The following is a 21,491-nucleotide window of genomic DNA, read 5'->3' on the forward strand; positions in this document are numbered from 1 at the left end:
AAAACAACTAAAAATTGGGTAGCACCTAATCACCCCCCTCTAGGTGCGGCATACGATCCTTTCAAATGGTATCAGAGCCTCGGCTCTTATTTTGGGCTTAACCGCCTAAGATTATGCCGGACAATGAGACTACAGAAGGGGCCGCAAAGCCGGTCTCTATGGAAGATTGATACGTCCAAAACGTATCTACTTTCCCGAACACTTTTGCTATTGTTTTGCCTCTAATTTGTGTATTTTGGATACAACTAACACGGACTAACGCTGTTTTCAGCAGAACTGTTATGGTGTCTCATTTTTGTGCAGAAATCCAACTTTCAGGAAAAACCCCGGAATTTATACAGAAGGCCCTATTTTCCCAGAAGACTCACGGAGCCAGAAGGGCAAGTCAGGTGGAGGCCCGAGGGCCCCACACCCTAGGGCGGCGCGGCCCAGGAGGGGGGCGTGCGGCCCTAGCGTGTGGCCCCCTCGGCCGGCCTCCGACGCCCTCCTTCGGACTACTTATCGCCCTCGACCTAAAAACGCACGAAGAGAAGTCGAAGTCGCCAGAAACCCTTCAGAACGCCGCCACATCGCGAAACTCCGTCTCGGGAGCCAGAAGTCTCCGTTCTGGCACTCCGCCGGGACGGGGTATTGGAGGAGATCATCACCATCATCACCACCGACGCCTCTCCATCGACCAGCCATGTTTCCCCCATCCATGTGTGAGTAATTCCCCCGCTGTAGGCTGAAGGGGATGGTAGGGATTGGATGAGATTGGTCATGTAATAGTATAAGATTGTTAGGGCATAGTGCCTAGTGTCCAGTAATTGGTACTTTGAAGATATTGTTGCAACTTGTTATGCTTAATGCTTGTCACTAGGGCCGAGTGCCATGATCTCAGATCTGAACATGTTATTATTTCATCATGATATTCATTGTTTATGGTCTTACCTGCAAGTTGTATACACATGTCGTTGTCCGGAACCAATGGCCCCGAAGTGACGAAATCGGGACAACCGGAGGGGATGGTAGTGATGTGAGGATCACATGTGTTCACGGAGTGTTAATGCTTTGCTCCGGTACTCTATTAAAAGGAGTACCTTAATATCCAGTAGATTCCCTTGAGGCTCGGCTGCCACCGGCTGGTAGGAAAAAAGATGTTGTGCAAGTTTCTCATTGCGAGCACGTACGACTATAATTGGAACACATGCCTATTGATTGCTTTGTACTTAGACATCGTTTTATTATTATCTGCAAATGCCCTGCTTGATTGTTACATGAGTTTCTCTCATCCATGCAACGCCCGTTATCCGTCCCCATGCCTACGAGTATTTTAATCCTGCTTGTTTACTATAATCACTACTGCTTGTCTCGTTACTCTGTTGCTTTGTTATTTCACTACTGCTCTTGCTATAAAGCTGTTACTCTCGATAAACTCTTGCGAGCAAGTCTGATTCAGGTGCAGCTGAATTGACAACTCCGTCTGTTAAGGCTTTCAAGTATTCTTTGTCTCCCCTTGTGTCGAATCAATAAATTGGGTTTTACTACCCGCGAAGACTGCTGCGATCCCCTATACTTGTGGGTCATCAAGACTCGTTTTACGGCGCCGTTGCCGGGGAGCATAGCTTTATTTGGAAGTTCACTTGGATTGATATTGTTCGCTGCAAATTCTCCATCATGGGTAAAACTCGCGATCCTAAAGTCGCCATATTACCATCCACTACAAGAAAAGGTACAACTGCGAGTACCTCTGCTGCTCTTGATTCACCATCTGTGATTGATAAACTTGTTTCACCACCACATGCTTCACTTGCTGGTACTTCTGCTGAATCTGAAATTTCTTATAATATTGATGATGCTTCTGCTGTGCTTGATGATAGTGGTTCATTGGGATCCTTTCTAGATGCTACAATTGCTAGATCTAGACAAATTGAAAATACTGAAACTCCTGATGTTACTACACCTGTTAATTCACCTGAACTTGATTATTCTAGTGATGATCCTGATGAAGATTATGTGGAGCTTAATGATGATCTTATTAATAGATGCAATGCTACTGCTGATGCAAGTAAAATTAAAAAGTTTCTCACACAATATACTGTTAGCACTAGTAGGAAAAGCCTCATCAGTGGCGCACCAAAAATTGATTCTGTGGCGCATGGTCGGTGCGCCACAGAATTCTCGCCACAAAAATAAGGTTTCTGTGGCGCACCTGCCCATGCGCCACAGAAAGTCTTATTTACGTGGCGCACCGGCGGCGGTGCGCCACGGAAACAGAAAGTCTTATTTCTGTGGCGCACCACCGCCGGTGCGCCACAGAATTTTTTTAAAAATTTCAAAAAAAGTGGCGGCCAGATCTAGATCGATCTAGATCTGGGGCCGCCGATTTTTTTTTTATTTTTCTGGAAGGTCGCCGGAGGTGGTTGGTTGCGTGGGTGGTGTGGGTTTGTGGGTGGAGGATGAGGCCGGCCGAAGGAGGTGGTGGTGGTGGTGGTGGTGGTGGTGGTGGTGGTGGAATAGGAGGAGGTGGAGGTGGTGGTGGAATAGGAGGAGGTGGAGGTGGAGGTGGAGGTGGAGGTGGAGGTGGTGGTAGAGGAGGAGGAGGTGGTGGTGGTGGTGGTTGTCGCCGGAGGAGGAGGAGAAGGTGTTTGTTGTGGAGGAGGTGGTCGCCGGAGGAGGTGTTGGTCGTGGTCGCCGGTGGAGGTCGCCGGAGTTGGTCGCCGGAGTTGGTCGCCGGTGGAGGAGAGGAGAGAGGAGAAGTGGAGAAGTGGAGGAGAGGAGAGAGGAGAGAGGAGGAGTGGAGGAGAAGAGGAGAAGTGGAGAAGTGGAGGGAGAGAAGAGGAAGAGAGGAGGAGAGGAGGAGAAGAGGAGAAGTGGAGAAGGGGAGAAGTGGAGAAGGGGAGAAATGGAGGAGAAGGAGAAGTGGGCGCCAGAAATTTCAAATTTGGACGTTAATTTTTTTTTCTTTTTTTCTATTTTGCAGCAAAAAATCTTTAACTGCCCGTAACTTTTTACTCTTTTGGAATTTTGAGATTCTAAAAATTGTCCAACCGGGCAAGCCCCGGTGAATTCGTATGTAGATTTTTCGTGGGAACATTTTGATATATTATGCGTTTTTTTCGAGTTCGTATGCAACCGGAAATCCAGTTTGATGATTTTCCCACGCAATTTTGCAAAAAAAGTCGAAATTATTGTTTGTTAATTCTCAGTGGTAAAAGATGACATAATACATAGGCATCTTGAAGGGATTTATTTTTTGAAATTTTTATCTATTTTTTTTATTTTTTACGAGAGGTTAAAAAGGCGATCCACGGGGGGGGGGTGGTGGAGTTGCATGGAACTCATGTGCGCCACGAAATAAGGCTTTACGTGGCGCACCATCCCACGTGCGCCACGAAAGTCTTAGTTACGTGGCGCACCGGGAACAATGCGCCACGGAAAGTCTTAATTCGGTGGCGCACCGGGCCGATGCGCCACGGAATGTCTTATTTACGTGGCGCACGTGATCTGTGCGCCACGGAAATAGTGAAACCAATGATTGGGGCTGGCCCCACCAAATTTCTGTGGCGCATGGATCCACGATGCGCCACAAAATTAAGCTATTTCTGTGGCGCACCGTGTATGGTGCGCCACAAAATAAGTTTCTGTGGCGCATTTTAAACGGTGCGCCACAGAACTAAGCTTCGCCTATAAGGGTTTTCCTACTAGTGTAGACATAAGTTATCTCCTGATCCTAAATTTGCCACATCTCCTATATGCATTAAGGATAAAGATTATGATTTTTCTCTTGATCTATCTCATATAGCTATTGTAGAGAAAGCACCCTTTTGTGGTACTGAAAAAGAAAGTCTTTGTAGAACACATGATTGAACTTTCTTCTATGAGTAGCTTGTTTTCGATGATATCAAGATGCGTACTTATTTTGTCGCTAAAATTTTTCCTTTCTCATTAAAGGATGATGCTAAAACTTGGTATAATAATTTGCCTCCTGGTTCTATTAAAAATCCAACTGATTTGCGTGATGTTTTCTTTCGAAAATACTTTCCTGCTAGTGCTCAACATGTTGCTTTACGGAAAATTTATAGATTTGACCGGGGAGATGAAGAGAAATTGCACGAGGCTTGGGCAAGATTTTGTTCTCTTATCGAGCTCGACACTGGACATGATTTAGAAAAGAATGATCTACTTGATATATTTTATAGTGGACTAACCATTGAGTCTAGGGCATACCTGGATAGTTGTCTTGGTTGTGTTTTCGGGAAAAAGAACTCCGAGACGAAGCTGAAGAATTATTGGCTAAAATAGGCCGGAATCATGATGATTGGACTACGCCTGAACCAATTCCAACGCCAATATTGAAGAAGAGGGGTTTAATTAAATTGAATGATGAAGATATGAGGGAAGCCAAGAAGTCTCTCAAGGAGAAAGGTATTAAATCCGAAGATGTGAAGAATCTACCTCCCATAGAAGATATATGTGAGATAATTCCCCCTTCATCCATGATTGAGGTAAACTCCCTTCAGCGCTTTACTAGGGAAGATATTCCGTATGCAAAACCTCCTGCGCAATGCTTAGATGAGTTTGATAATTATATTGTTAAGCAAGAAAATTTTAATATGAGAGTAGGGAATCATTTAATGGAAAATTCTCGAGCTATTGGTGAATTGCATGATATTGTGGAGAGAACCTCCAATGATGTTAAGATGCTTGTTAAACATTTTCAAATGGTTCAAACTCAAATTGATCAGCTTACTAAAGTGCAAAATGACTTATTACAAAATAATTCTAAAGAGAAACACGCTTATGAAGTAACAACTAGAGGTGGTGTCTCTACCCAGGATCCTCTATATCCTGAAGGGCATCCCAAAAGAATTAAACAAGATTCTCAACGCATTGAACCTAGTGCTCCTTCTAAGAAAAAGAAGAAGAAACGTAAAAATGTTGTAGAATCCTCTGAACCTGTTAATGATCCTAATAGTATTTCTATTTCCGATGCTGAAACTGAAAGTGGTAATGAACATGATAATAATAATGGTAATGATAAGAATGATGTTTCTGATAAATAAGAAGTTGAAGATGAACCTGAAAAGCAAGATAAAAATAAAAAAGTATACTAAAGAAGATTTTATTGCTAAGAAACATGGTAATGAAAGGGAACCTTGGGTGCAAAAGAAAATGCCTTTTCCTGCTAAGAAACTAAAATCAAAGGAAGAAGAACACTATAATAAATTTTGTGATTGGATGAAACCTTTATTCTTGCAAATCCCTTTGACTGATGCTATTAAATTGCCTCCTTATTCAAAGTATATGAAAGATATTGTTACTAACAAAAGGAAAATACCCAATGAGGAAATTTCCACTATGCTTGCTAATTACTCTTTCAATGGCAAAGTTCCAAAGAAGTTGGGCGACCCAGGTATACCTACTATTCCTTTTTCTATTAAGAATAATTATGTTAAAACTGCTCTATGTGACTATGGAGCCGGTGTTAGTGTTATGCCTTTTTCTCTTTATAAGAGACTTTACTTAGATAAGTTGATACCTACTGATATATCTTTGCAAATGGCTGATAAATCTACTGCTATTCCTGTTGGTATATGTGAGGATGTTCCTGTTCAAGTTACTAATAACTGCTTGATATTAACTGATTTTGTTGTGTTGGAAATGCCTGAAGATGATAATATGTCTATTATTCTTGGGAGACCTTTTCTTAACATCGCAGGGGCTGTTATTGATTGCAATAAAGGAAAGGTTACTTTCAATGTTGATGATAGGGAGCACACCGTCTATTTCCCCAAGAGGATTGAAAAAGCATGTGGAGTTAATACTATTTCTAACGTGAGAACTATCAAAGTCGGAACTATCGATTGTCCTATATATGAGCCTAAAGAAGAATATCAAACTCTTGTGATTGGATCCATATCAATACAATTCAAGGTAACATGATTGATTTGAGGTTTATTTCTTCTTATGCTATGTAAAATTTATTTGGTGGCAAGACTTGATCAACCTTGTTAACAAATACTTTTTATATGCATAGAGGAGGTAAACAACATCTCTTTCTTCCTCCACTTGTTCTACTTGCTGTAGCACTTTTATTTTTCAAAGTTCCTTAGTTAATTAGAGATTTCAAAAAAATTTCCTGGCCAGTAATAATAAACTTAATACCCAGAAATGTGCATTTTTCAAAGTTTTCAAAAATTCACAAAAATTATACCGTTGGTCCTATTTTTTGAAAATGCACCTGGGAGCACACGGGGATGACCAGTGGGGCACCCCGGGTGGCACCCACAGGCCGGCGCGGCCGGCAAGGGGGCGCGCCACCCGGTGTGTGGGCCCCCCTTTGCCCCACTTTAGCATCTCTTCCTCCCACACTCTTCTCTCTCCCGAAAAAATCGACACCGGCTTCCTCTCACTCGTGTTTTTGCTCAAGAACTCCAGATTTCTCGATCTCTTTGCTCAGCCCAGATTTCTGTCTGAAATTTGGCACATTTGCTCTTCGGTATGTGACTCCTCCAATCATCCAAGTAGAATTTTGTTTGGTGGAGTATATCTTGCATATTTTGCTGCTGTAGGTAACATGTTTAGTGAGCTTGCATGCTTGTTCTAAGTGGTAGAAACTAGTTTCGATGCATGATTAGTGCTCTAGCAAGTTCCTATGGTAGTTTTCCTCGATTATATGTCACCAAATCAAGTTTTATATTGTTTGTTGAAAAATTTCAGAAAATGGAAGGGAGTAGGCACCAACTCAACCAACAGGAATTGGAGGTGCAACAGGTCATGAGAGTTCACCGAGAAGAAGGAGTATACCCCACTTACTACCCGTGCGTGGATTTTATGAGAAGTGCGGGGATCTTGCAGGATGTTCAAAGTCTAATCTCTCGTGCAGGGTTGGATGATTTTGTTGATGGTGAACCATGTCAATATGCAAAACTGAATATGTCAGTAGTGCAGGATTTTAAATTCAATTGGTCACGATCTAACCCCATGGTCCAATACAAAATTTATAATAAAACTGTCAACTTGCCATTCAATGATTTTTGTGCAGCAATCAAAGTACCGCAATGGGGATCATGCGAGAAGATAAAGGGATCGCCGCAAGAGTTCTTGACCTCTTCAAGATGATTTGTCATGGAAGAAGCTTCTCATAGGATGGTGGTAAAATCAGTAGCATTCATCTCCCAGCTATTCGTTACTTTGCTTATTTCATTACCAAGTGTGTTCTAGCAAGAAAGAATGGAAGTAAAATATCTATCCAGGATCTAGCCTTTCTAGCTGCTGCATTACAAGGTAATAGGACTTACAACTTGGGTGCTTTGATAGCCAATAGACTTGCTACTAACCGTGATAAGGGAGGAATTTGTGGAGGTCTCATCGCCTCTCGTTTATTAGCTATGCATGGTGTAGAACCTCACCATCTTGATATTCAGCTCCCCGTAGAGAAACTTGACATAGTCTCCATGATTAAGCATGAATTTGTTTCTATTCGTCTAATTTGAGCAACCTGTCTTACAGAATAACATTTTACAAGAAATCTTGGAGAATAACTAAGAAAACTGAAAAATTAGTAGGATTGCCTGCACCTGCTCTGTTTAACCTTGATTCTAGGGAGGACTGGTCAGTCACGGAAGGTGAACTGAAGGCATGCATAGAGAGAGATGGCCATCATGCAAGGGACAACACGGAGGAGGTCGAGGAACACCTCGACTCGTCATCAGATGCAGCAAGTTCTTCGCATCAACAAGTTGGGCATGAGGAGCCTCCACGCTTTTCTTCTGCATCGGTACCTTATTATGACTACGCCATGTATGATCCACCCGCGTGGAACCCAGACCCTCGTTGGGGTTGATCTCCACTTAGGCCAAAAGCCTAAGCTTGGGGGGAGGTATACCGTCATCACTCATTCTTTGCATATTATGGTTGATGGATACTTGTACATACTTGTTTAGTTTCTTTGAATGGTTTTCTAATGAGAGGGGGATGATATTTGGGGAAGTGCTGCCTGAAAACAGATTCTGGACTGTTACTAGAAAAATTCGTGCGCACAGCCAGAACGTTATTTCGAGCTGCCAATTTTTGTGCATGTTCCCCAGGTTGTTATCTAACTTTCATTAGTTGAACACTTTTCCAGCTGAGCAACGGAAGATTTTTGTAAAAATCGATTTCTGTAATGCTGTCAAGTTTTGGCAGATTTCTGCCATATCGCTTTTCTGTGTTTCTTTTAGTTTTTATTTTCTTGTTCTTGCGTTGTTTCTTTCCTAAAACACAAAAAGACCAAAAATATTTCTGTTGTTTCTCTTCACCATTTGTTATTTTGGTTTCTTGCATTTGTTTCGCTTTATTTGCTATTGCTAGTTTGCTATAAGAAAACCCAAAAAGATTTTGCTTTGTTTGCTTGTTTCCTTTTATTCTTGTTCTCAAATTCGAAAACACCAAAAATATTTTCTGTTCTTCTTTGGTTTTGTAAAGTTCATTATGAGTTCAATGGTCTTCGGTGGCTGGAGCGTGGTTTTCATTTCATATTTGTTAGGAAGACATCCTCCCGTGCGGCTAACCAAGATTAGTTAGGGATATTTCTTGTGTAACAATACTTGTAATCTTGACTTGTACCTCAAGTCCTTGTGCACATAAATAGAAACAGAGGGAGAGGAGGCGTGCCATCGAGCAGCCCATTGTTTCATGGTATCAGAGCGGGTCATCCTCCCCGCCGCCTAAACCCCTCCCTCCCTCTCCAACAACCCTAACCCTAGCTCATCAAACTACACAAGATTATCCAAGCTACACAAGTGAAAAGGCAATAATGACGATATTCGACAATCTGATTGTGGTGAGAGACTGGTATGAACTCTATTTGTATTCATTTTTGTACATATACTCATCCATGTGAGCATGCTTAGTTGGTTCATGTGAGGTATATGTCATTTAAGAAAGTCTAGTAGTTCATGATCTCTCATGTTTAGCTCCAATTTATTAATATGAGTAGCATGTCATGGATGTTTGCTTGCATTGTTTTATTCATAGATAGGTATGATATTGTGGTATCCTCCTCTGAATAATTCGTTTGAATTAACTTGGCACATGCTCACGCATGCATATGACTGAACAAGAGTCAATTAAGCCTCAATGATTTACATTGCTTCGAGTTACGGTATCACTTTTATGCCTCGGTTAATTTATTTTGCCGCAAGCATGATTATGACGATTCTTGCTCTCTTGATTTGTCGCTCCCTAGTCTTTTGCTAGCCTTCATTTGTACTGAGCGGGAACGCTGCTCGTGCTTCCAAACACATGAAAACCAAGTTATTCCAGAGTGTCCACCATAAATACCTATGCATGGCATTTCAAACCATTCCAAGTAAATTCTCATGCGCTACCTATAAAAACCTTCAAAAATGCTTCTCAATTTGTGTTAATGTTTCATAGCTCATGAGGAAGTATGTGGTGTTTAACTTTCAACCTTGTCATTTACTCTTGACGGACTTTCATATGGACTAGTGGCACATCCGCTTATCCAATAATTTTGCAAAAAGAGCTGGCAATGGGGTTCCCAGCCCCAATTAATCAACTTTCACTAATAATTATTTTCACATGTTTCGCTCTGATTCATCAGTAAGCAACTTAATTTTGCAAATAGACACTCCTCCATGGTATGTGATTGATGGAAGGCACCCGAGGATTCGGTTAGCCATGGCTTGTGTAAGCAAAGGTTGGGGGGAGTGTGTCACCCATAATAAAACTAAAATATGTGTGTAAACAAAAGAGAAGAGGGATGATCTACCTTGCTGGTAGAGATAACGTCCTTCATGGGAGCCGCTCTTGGAAGTACGGTTGGCGAGGTAGTTGGTGTACCCATTACCATTCGTTGACAACAACAAACACCTCTCAAAACAATTTTACTCCTGTTTTAAAAATGAAAAGCTCTAGCGCATGTTAATCCCTGCTTCCCTCTGCGAAGGGTCAATCTTTTACTTTTATGTTGTGTTTCCATCCTTTCTTTGAGCACTTTCTTGAGAGCACAACTGTCATTCTTAGTGTAATATGCTTGTCTCAAAATATGATTGATTGTGGTATAATTTTGATGCTTTTATCTTTGACAATCACTATTTCTAGTCTTTCTATGAACTTCAGAGGTGCCTGAGCATTTATGTTTTGCTGATCCAATATGGGCAAGCGAGATACCACTCTATCATACTCTTTTATGAACATTGCAATCCTGCTTATATACATGATTCATGATGCTTGTTATTAATTGTTGGTACCTTTCCATGATTGACATAGCTATTAGATGATTTTATTTGCATGTATCTTATTATGAACTGCCTAAGTGTTGGCCATAGCATGAGAATATTTACATCATATGAGCAAATGTGTTCGTGAAAGTTCTTTTATCGCATGAGAAAGTCTTGCATAGAAATTATCAATAATAATATTACCAGGAAGCTCATGAATGGGGCATTTGAGCATTAAAGACTTCAATCTCCCCCACGCTTGGGCAATACTTTCTCCTTCATGAGGCCAAAAATTATATATGCGATTCCGATCTTTGTGAATCTCACTTGGAGGATAGAACTTAGAATAAAACCGGGGCACAATATCATTCCATTCAAGAGAATCCCCATTATCCAAGTAATTTATACCAATGCGCCGCTTTACCAGACAGCGATACAGAGAATAATTTCTTCCTCACTTCATCCATAGCAATACCTGCACACTTGAATAAACCGCATAATTCATGTAAGAACAGTAAATGATCTCCAGGGTGGATAGTTCCATCCCCTGTATAACGGTTACCCACTACACGTTCAATAATTTTCATAGGTATTTTGTATGGTAATTCTTCCTTACCTGGCGCCTCATCCACTACCTTTGCAGTAGTAGTGGATCTCCCAAATAAACACTCAAGAGAAGATCTCTCCATAATGAGTTATAGCGACGGCAGAAATAAAATCAGCACAAACAGTAGATATTTCCCTTACCAATTCCACTTACCAATAGCGCTTCACTCCCGGCAACGGCGCCAGAAAATAGTCTTGATGACCCACAAGTATAGGGGGTGTATCGTAGTATCTTCGATAAGTAAGAATGTCGATCCCAACGAGGAGCAGAAGGTGTTGACAAGCAGTTTCATTGAAGGATTCACTGTAAATGCTCACAGACAAGTATTCAGGGGGTTTTGATGTAACAGATGAATAAAGTACGAGTAAGTAAAGTGCGAGAGTAATAACTGCAGCGAGTGGCCAAATCCTTTTTAGCACAAAGGACAAGCCGGTTTGTTTACTTATAATGACCAAACGTTCTCGAGGACACACGGGATTTTAGTCTAGTGCTTTCGCTACATACGGCTAATTAATCTTCATTGTTTTGATAAGTGTTGTGTGGGTGAACCTATGCTAATGTACCGCCCTTCCTAGGACTAATACATACTTGTGATTATACCCCTTGCAAGCATCCGCAACTACAAGAAAGTAATTAAGATAAATCTAACCACGGCCTTAAACTCGAGATCCTACGATCCCTCCCGCATCGATATACCAACGGGGGCTCGGGTTTCGTCACTCCGGCAACTCCGCAATTGGCAAACGAGTACAAGATGCATTCCCCTAGGCCCATAAAGGTGAAGTGTCATGTAGTCGACGTTCACACGACACCACTAGAAGAATAACACCACAACTTAAATATCATAACATTGAATAATACTCAACCATACTTCACTACTAACATTTAGACTTCACCCATGTCCTCAAGAACTAAACGAACTACTCACGAGACATCATATGGAACATGATCAGAGGTGATATGATAATGAATAACAATCTGAACATAAACCTTGGTTCAACGGTTTCACTCAATAGCATCAATAACAAGTAGAAATCAACACGGGAGAGTTTCCCCTATCAAACAATAAGATCAAACCCAAATTGCTACAGCGGTGACGAGGTGCAGCGGTGGAGACGGCGGTGATGATGATGAAGATGATGGTGATGGTGATGGAGATGATGTCCAGCTCGATGGCGGTGATGATGGTGTCGATTTCCCCCTTCGGGAGGGAATTTCCCCGGCGGATTCATGCCCGCCGGAGAGCTCTTTTCTCTCTGGTGTTCTCCGCCCCGCAGAGAGGGCTGTGACTCTTCGCGACGTACCCCCTCTGGCTTAGGTTTTCGGGACGAAGGAGTACGCGAAGAAAAGGAGGCGAGAGGGGCTCTGGGCCCCCCTCCTCATAGGGCGGCGCGGACAGGCCTTGGGCCGCGCCGGCCTATGGGGTGGGCCCACCTCGGGTCCCCTCTTCTCCCCCTTCTGGCTCCCTTCGTCATCTGGAAAAATAGGAGTTTTCGTGAAATTCCCGTCAATTGTTGATCTTCCGAAATATTGCATTCGACGGTGCTTTTTCCGAGCAGAATCCTGGCTCCGGTGCGCGATCCTCCAATAATCATGAAACATGCAAAATAGATGAAATAACATAAGTATTATATCCAAATATGAAATATATCAATGAATAATAGCAAATTATGATATAAAATAGTGATGCAAATTGGACGTATCAACTCCCCCCAAGCTTAGACCTTGCTTGTCCCCAAGCGAAGCTGAACTCGGTAAACAGGACCACATGTTTATAGAGTGAAGAGTCGATAAATCAAATACGGACAAGAAGCATCATATTCATTCACACAAGACATTCTAGTAAACAACTTCCTCATATAACTCAACTTGAAACAAGTATAAGGTAATCACAAATAAAGGTGCATAAGAAATCATAATTGGTGATGGCAAACTTTGTTCTTGGTCAGAGAACAGTTAACAAATTATACCTATCTATTGAGCAGCGCTCTCATATTAAAACTTATGTGGCTCATCTTGCATACTCAACCATAGTAATCATTGATGACTTTCAAAGCTATATTCATTCAGGTAAAACTTGTACTAAACAATAAAAGACATGATGAAGCAAATCACAATATAATAGTTTGATCACAACAACTAAAATGCTTGCTTGAGATGGAGGGAAATAGGTTTATTGACTCAACATAAAGTAAAAGACAGGCCCTTCGCGAGAGGGAAGCAGGGATTAAATCATGTGCTAGAGCTTTTTCCAGTTTTGAAATCATATATAAAGAGAATAAAAGTAAAGTTTTGAGAGGTGTTTGTTGTTGTCAACGAATGGTAGCGGGTACTCTAACCCCCTTGCCAAACAGACCTCCAAAGAGCGGCTCCCATGAAGGACGTTATCTCTACCAGCAAGGTAGATCATCCCTCTTCTCTTTTGTTTACACATGTATTTTAGTTTATTTAAGGATGACACTCCCCCCAACCTTTGCTTACACAATCCATGGCTAACCGAATCCTCGGGTGCCTTCCAAAAATCTCATACCATGGAGGAGTGTCTATTGCAAAATTAAGTTGCTTACTGATGAATCAGAGCAAAACATGTGAAGAGAATTATTAATGAAAGTTGATTAATTGGGGCTGGGAACCCCGTTGCCAGCTCTTTTTGCAAAATTATAGGATAAGTGGAAGTCCATTAGTGGAGGCTGCTCAAAAAGATTGAAAGATAAAACACCACATACTTCCTCATGAGCTATAAAACATTGACACAAATAAGAAGTAATAAATTTTGAATTGTTTAAAGGTAGCACATGAAGTATTTACTTGGAATGGCAGGAAATACCATGCAGTAGGTAGATATGGTGGACACAAATGGCATAGGTTTGGGTTCGAGGTTTGGATGCACGAGAAGCATTCCTTCTCGGTACGGGTCTTTGGCTAGCAAGGTTAATTAGCAAGCATAAGAGTCGAGGGAAACAAACGAATATAAATGTGATAGAAACAACCATGCATCTTTCTTGTAAGCACAAACAATCTTAACTTCAGAATAATAAGCTATGAGCTAACAAGAAAGTAAGACAATGAAACAACTATATGTATTTCTCTTTTCTACTTAAAACTCAAGGTGTTGTTGCTATTGACCAATGCTAAGTTTGCCAAAACCAAATAGATTTACTCAATGCTCCCAAAGTGGTACCAATACTAAAATCAAGATCAATCATATAGTGAAAATTGCAAACTAAAATAAGGTGTGCAATATGTAAATGATAAGACTTCTCATTAATATTTCATAACGATAACTCACACCAAGGGATACATAGACAAACTAAAGGAGAGATACTTCCAAACTGCAACCCATCTTATACGATAACTTCCCTACTCATGATATGACACTACTTCTACACTACTTAAAAAGGAGGAACATGTTCCCTATTCTGTCAAACTCTCACTACGACCAACTTTTCGTCGTCCTCGTTGATCCTCGACTCAACCGCACGCGCCTAAGTGGGCCAGGCCCACCAGATGTAAGCGCTGTTCCAACCAAACCAATCCATCTTCTCTCCCGTCTCACACCCAACGCCGCCGTCACCACACCAATACCTAGCCGCCCTCCCTCACGCCGCATCTCCTCTGCCGGCCACTGAGTTCACCCCGACGATGAGACCGAGCGTTCAGGTTCGACGCTGCCGATCCCGGCCACCGCGCCTCACCAACATCCTGCTGTCCAACTACCAGGAGCACCGCCGCCTCCAGTTCGACTTCGTTGTCCACGACCGCCTCCCATCTCCATCATGACTCCTGCCTAAGTCCCTATCCACTGATCCACCTGCCTCCTTGCCAATTCCTTTGCATCCCGACCTCCTCGTTGAACCCTAGCACAAGTCCTGCAGCCGCCGCCCTTCTCGTGTCCCCGGCTCCCCGCCCCAGCCACCCTCCCTCAGTCGTCTGAGCGGATCGCTGAGCGGAGCGCCTCCTCACATCTGGATGACCTCCATCTCGAGGTTCGGCCTCCTCAAAGTTCGGTCCTTCTCCAGCAAAAGCTCCTCCCCGAGCAACCCCAAGTGGACGACCTCCTCCTTCTCGAGATCCATCCCCGATCTTGGCCGGTCTGATCCTCACTAAGGGATGCGGCGATGGAGCTGCGCTCCAATGATAGTATCAGCAACAGGTAATTCCCGATGGAGATGACGATACTGATTTTTGTTGTTGTTTCATACTGCAGCTTAATGCCTCTTTGTGCTAGGATTAATTTATATCAGCCAGAACTACGTAAGTTGATTAATTCTAAAAGTTCTACTTCAGTTGAGAATTTTTGTTGGCCTGAGATCTGAATCGTATTTGGCCTTTCAATGGCACTATTTAGTACTTTTGGTGTAATCACTGAAGTCAAATACTCACTGTACATGAGACGGTGAGTACTTTGTCTTCTGAATTACTATTTTAAGAAATTACCTCAGCCTTAGTATACGTAAAGAATGTGAGTAATCTTGAGTACGGTAGGGCATCTACAATGAAGATGCTTAGCACAGACGCTAGGGTCATAATCCTGGCAGTTATTATGGCATAATCCTCGCTGATCTTGGGAATGCTGATTGTGTCGTTGCTTAACCATTCGCCGGCCGCTCTTTTTTTTATCCACACGGAAGGATTCAAACCAGCCGTAGAAAAATCCATACAAAAAGCAATCGCTCTTTACGGCCTCAATAGCCCCTACTGTTGGAAAGCCATCGCTTAGCTAATAATCAGATTCAGCACCCTTTATTTTTATTTTCCAGAACGCCTAACCAAGCGCCCCGGAGTGTACATGTCCTAATAGGGATGAGATAATTTCTTACCTTCATATATTGTTCTTGCACATGCTTGTTTACCTCTGCATAAAGCGTTAGTGATTCAACATCTTCATGTTCAAATCATAAGTCAAACATATTTGGTACCAAGGATGAAATTAGTCTGAACAACAACTTCAGGAACCTTGTATAATTGTATGATAATAGGGACACGGTATAGTGGCACCCCCAGGAGTATAATACAATGTGATTCTACATCTAAGCGTAACCAGTTTTTGGATCGTCATTTCTTACTTCGGAGCTTTTGGTGTTGACCTGATCTGTTACATGCACATCACCAACTATGTGGAGTTGTGATTTGCCTCAGATAAGAGAAATATAAGAGAAAGGTGTAGAAAACCTCTTCTGAGATTAATTTTACGTCAGCCATCTACATGTGATTGTTCATTGCAGAACCAGTACCTTGAAATTGTTTTTATTTGCATATCCTTTAACTCTTCTAATTCACATTGCTTGGTTAATTGCAGAGTGAACATGCTTCAGTTTGCTGCCCCGCGCACGGACTGAGATCCTCCTACCCATTGTCTCCCCAACGCTAGGGCATTCTACATCTTTATGTTCTACATGTCCAAGTCGTCTAAGAGGAACCAGGGTATTCTAAATCGCAGGCAGGATGGACGCTACAATGGTAATCACAAGCAGGTTCTTGTTCCCTTGTGGCCATTTTATTCATATCTGGTTGTTGTTCCTGTACATTAAAGAAGATTGCATGTGAACTTGTTTGTGCACTTTTTTATTTTGCGTAGACAAGGTGTTTGATGGAGGTGCTAGGTTAAAATAATATGAAATCTGTATTCACCACTCAAAACAATTATCTGAAACTAACAAATCTGGCTCACTTGCGGTTAGTTCGTGAGGTCGAAGCCAGCGGAGGAATGTATCTGCAATTCTGCATGTGATTCTCGTGAATAAATGGGCTATACCTATGATGCGATGAAGAGTTATGGCATTGCGTTGGCTGCACACAAACATACACAAGTTGCTGATATGATTATGGAAAGACCAAATTTCTTCTACTGTCCCTTTCGGACAATATTTTTGTTCTACTGTCCTAAAGACAACAAAAATTACTAATTCAAGATTCCCAGATGTTTTGACTTCGGACTTGTTGCATAGTTGTTCTGATGTCCGAATAAAAAGTCTTTGTAATGCATGTTAGAGTTATAAGTAAAAAAGGTTACGATTTTTTATGTGATTAGGTTTGAAGATTAAGAACATGAAATTTAAGCTGTAGAAATATAACTCGAGGCAATTTTATCTCCATGATCCTCCTATGATCTTGATGTGATTGATTTGGTTATTGGTTTCAGGGCTGCAGAGGATGCAATTTGTTCATTCATGATCTGGTAGTACAAGCAATTTGCACGAGTCAACTGCATATTAATATCAATGATATATCTCCTTTGCACTGAAATTCATGATATTCAGATTTTATCTATCGATTATTGTTGAAATTACATAAGTTTTTTAGTCAAATTAGTAGTAAATAATTATGTCAACTTACAATCACGATCCTAGACATGTGCGAAAATATACATTGCATTTTGTTCCCGTAGCATGTATATTCATAGTGTCCATAGTTGATTGGCATAATGTGCTTTCATTTCATGCATATTCCTAAACTCCTAATTATTTTTACGCATTAGTTGCACTTGTAATTTTATCATTTTTATTATCCACTTTCATCAGTCTTACTCTATATAAAATAAAAACCTCACTCATTTTACTAGAAAAGGTCTCCTAGGTAATACACTTCACCTCAATGATTATTTTTCAGAAATTGATCCCAAAGTGCGACAGGAGGTCTGGCGCGCTCTGGACTTCCCCACCGAAGCCATCACTGCTGATGCCTTCATTGGAGATGACCATCTTGAAGCTCCTCCTAGCGATAGAGTCTAGCATCCTGGCTGGCGTTGTAGCGCGGCGCCCCCCACACCCGTGGTGTTCGGCGGTGGGACTACGAGGCGCAACTATATGAGCTGAGCACAAGCCCTGCCCCAGAGCCATTCTTCTCCTCTTTCCCATCTGAAGAGTGATCTGACTTGATTAGTACTTCAGCTTCGAATACAGACACGTCTCAGTTCAGTTGCAGCTATGTATGCATTACTTGCAAGATCATATGTGGAGGTTACTGAAAGAACAAAGAAATGATTGTTCTACTTATTCAGGCCTTGACCTTGGAGAGTCCAAGATGACCTCGGATGCCACTGGCAGTCAGACATCATTGGCTGTTTGGAACATTCCACTTTACAATGCTAATGGAGATGCATCTGAAACGACATACATTTTTATGAGATCATTCCTAAGAATATATGGATGCACATTCAAATCAGGAGAATTTGCTTCAAAAGATACACGAGTTTTGTCTTGAATTGTGTGACTAATTTACATGAGCTTCAGGTACGTAGTGATTATTTTTTAATTACCTTTTTCTTGTTATCTTGTGCTGGCTAGCTAGGTTTCATTTTGTTTCAATTGAAACATGCTCGTAGTCAGAGTACTATTTAGAAGCTTGAAACAAGCATTAATGATGGTTTGTTCAAGTGTTTCAGTTTTAATATATTACGAATCACAACAAAACTAACAATAACATGGTTAGTGGATTTTTCGGCCTTCTGTGTGCATGTATATTAACTTATTAAGTGATCAGTGGAGCATTGTCATGGAAAAGTATACCACATTTTTCTTGATGTGAATTTGTTGCAAACAAACACGAAAAACTGCCTTTTGCTATTGAGGGACCAAGCTCTTAAATTTCTCCCCATTTAAGCAAGCATTAAACTGCAATCCATCATGTACCAGACCATCAAAAATTTGTAAATAAAAAAGACATGAAGGGGGAATGGTCGAGAATTTGCACGTTCATCTGCCGTGTTGTTTTTCTTTGTGTATTTCTATTTTTTCAGGATATCATATGGAATGCTTTCTTCAAAAATAAAGATTGATGTAGGGGTTAATGTGAAATCTTCGTTCATGTTTGCACACAAATTATATCATCTGCAATAAATATATCTTTGTTTGTTGTTCTTTATATTTGGCAGGTAGTTTTGTTGGATAGATTCTAGGGAAGAAGAATGGTGAAGCCAGCTTTGTATCTATATGGGTACGAGACGAATACACAAGTAATGAAGGTTAGCTTGGACTACAAGTGGGGAAAGAAGGATTAGTTTTCTTGGAAAAGGCAGCTGACTAAAGGCCCCCGCCCTTCTGATGTTTTCATTTTTCTTAGCAATCCAAAGTCTAAGATATGGGAATACACTGCTGTATAAATACCGAAGCTCAGCAGCGAGTGACATATTCGTAAGTGGGATGACTAGGGTTTAGTGACAACGTTGTAGTGTGTAGAAAAGAAAATTCAGTGACATTCAAATGGGCACTTAGAGAAGGAAATGAAACGAGGGACTATTCTTAACAAATTACTATACTTTATTTTAGCAAATTGTCAATGTAGTTTTGCATACACTATATAGTATTTTTGTATTAAAACTTGTTGGTCCATATATTTTTTCTGCTCTGCATTCAGTATTCTTGTTCATGATTCTTGCACTTTCCATAGTCGACAATAAAACCTTTTTTACTTACATAATGGAAGTGTGGATAGTTACCTTCCTCCAAAAAATGGCTAAAATGGTGAGAAGTTCATGCTAGAGAGAGACACGTGATGGAGTGGAAAGAATAAACTGTTGTATGCATTGTCTGTTAATGTGGATTTGTATATGCTACTTATTATTTACTTATTAAAACCAGTGCACAAAAAAGAGACACACTATATTTCTTTCTTGCTACTTCACATTCCGCATTCTTTTGCACTTACTGAATCGGCACCGATTTTGGATTAACAAAGTCATTCTTGTTATTGACGCACTTACACGCTAAAAGTACCGCTAATATGACATGGACGAAAAGGGTAATAATAGATAGAGAGAACACATGTTGTTGGTCCTCAGAAGGTTAGTGATAGACATAAAAATGACATTGTATAGGATGGGGTATTAAAAAAAATCAAGTCATCGTGCTTGCTTGGATTAATCATTTTTCTCCATGGAAACACACGAACATTTAACTATGAATATCAAAGTGTTGTTTGGATTAATCGAAAAGAAGTATTCTTCGGGTATACTTGTGTTTGCAGCACCCTCATTTTGTGAGACAATAATACATTCAAAAGAAGTGGTTGTTAAGTTGACATCTTTGTCGGCCTGGAACATAGGTGTGAGACTTACCATGGAAAAGTAATTAACAAGAAGATCTAGAACTTGAAACCACACAGATGTACAACAATGTTGTCTTGTTATTGCGTTCAGTATTATCATATTGTAATACATTATGATATTCTTAATTTATTTTAAATTTTATAATGAGTTGTAAATTATATATGTACAGTGAGAAATAAAATTTTAGGACCCGTGGCAACGCACGGGCATTTGTACTATGACAGTAAAAAGTAAAAGGTAGTGATGATGTGATATCGCGGCACTCCCCCAAGCTTGGAACAAACCAAGGGGATGCCAATACCGATGATGAATTAATCCTTTGGCGATGGTGGTGATGAATTCCCGTCTTCAGACTTCCAAGAAAGAGGCTCTCCATCAACAAATGACATCTTGGTCTCGGGAATCCCGAAACTAGCGAAGCATGGCTTATATGTTTAAACCTGTTTTCATACTCACGGTTCCGATTATGAACGTCATAGAGTTGAGCTTGGAGTTTGTTGGTGGTGTCGTGAAGTGAGAGGATGTCGCCCCATAGCTTTGCGAGTTGCCTTCTCGTGTTCGAGCAATGAGTTCGTGACACAATCTTGTGGAAGATATCCACTTCACGCTCGGCCATCTTTTTGTAGTTGAAGACCTCTTGTTCTAGCTTCTCCATCCTGTCTTCCAAGCTTCCTTCTCCTTTGGGACCCTGAACATCTTTGATCTGCAGCTCCCCATCAACGAGCAGCAACTCCTTGGGATGCATCCTCAGCTCTTCCATGTACAAGTTGCCAAAGTCCTTGCGGAAGCTGGCCTTCAGAGTTTCTGATGAAGACATGACACCTCTAGATCCGAAGCAAATCCTGGCAGAAACAGCTCGAAACAAAACACGTCGAGAAAACGATATACGGACCTCCAGGGGTCCGGGGGATTATATAGCAAAAATTTTCACAACAAACGGAAAGTACCAGGTCGAACCAGAGTCGGAGGGGGACAACGAGGCGGTGTCCTCATAGGGCGGCGCGGCCAGGCTGGGGCCCGCGCCGGCCTATGGGGGCACGCCCTCGTGCTCCTCCTCCACTCCGTTTCGATCTCGTAATTTTTCATATTTTCCAAAAACAGCAAAAACATTGTTCGGAAAGTAAATCACGAACTTTTTATTACCTGTACTGTTACCTATTCAAAGTCGAGTTCAGCGGACTGTCAATTTGACCTTTGATGAAAGCCTCCGGTGTTTCCACTCGAATAATATCAACATCAACATTATAAGAATCACCTGAGATATAATGCTTGAGTCTTTATCCATTCACCACTTGAGTGACATTGCCTTGGAGAGAACTAATTTTAATTGCTCCTGATCGATACACCTCCTCAACAACATATGGTCCTTCCCATTTCGAGAGTAATTTCCCTGCAAAAAATCTGAGACGAGACCGATACAATAGGACTTTATCCCCAATATTAAACTCTCTTTTGATAATCCTTCTATCATGCCATTTCTTAACTTTCTCCTTAAAGAGTTTAGCATTTTCATAAGCTTCACTTCTCCATTCATCTAGAGAACTTAATTGCAACAACCTCTTATTACCGGCTAGTTTAGGATCTTTATTTAATTCTCTAACAGCCCAATAAGCTTTGTGCTCTAGTTCTA

General features: G+C 41.2%; 1 long non-coding RNA gene across 1 annotated transcript; it reads left to right on the forward strand.

Annotated features, from left to right (window-relative positions):
• Positions 1 to 14,425: 14,425 nt before the first annotated feature.
• Positions 14,426 to 18,014, forward strand: LOC124680399. Its single transcript, XR_006995509.1, has 3 exons — positions 14,426 to 14,968; positions 16,115 to 16,289; positions 17,425 to 18,014. It is a non-coding gene; the product is annotated as an uncharacterized LOC124680399 (long non-coding RNA).
• Positions 18,015 to 21,491: the final 3,477 nt, after the last annotated feature.

The sequence above is a fragment of the Lolium rigidum genome, unplaced genomic scaffold (genome assembly GCF_022539505.1).
Source record: "Lolium rigidum isolate FL_2022 unplaced genomic scaffold, APGP_CSIRO_Lrig_0.1 contig_15296_1, whole genome shotgun sequence".
Taxonomy (NCBI): Eukaryota; Viridiplantae; Streptophyta; class Magnoliopsida; order Poales; family Poaceae; genus Lolium; species Lolium rigidum.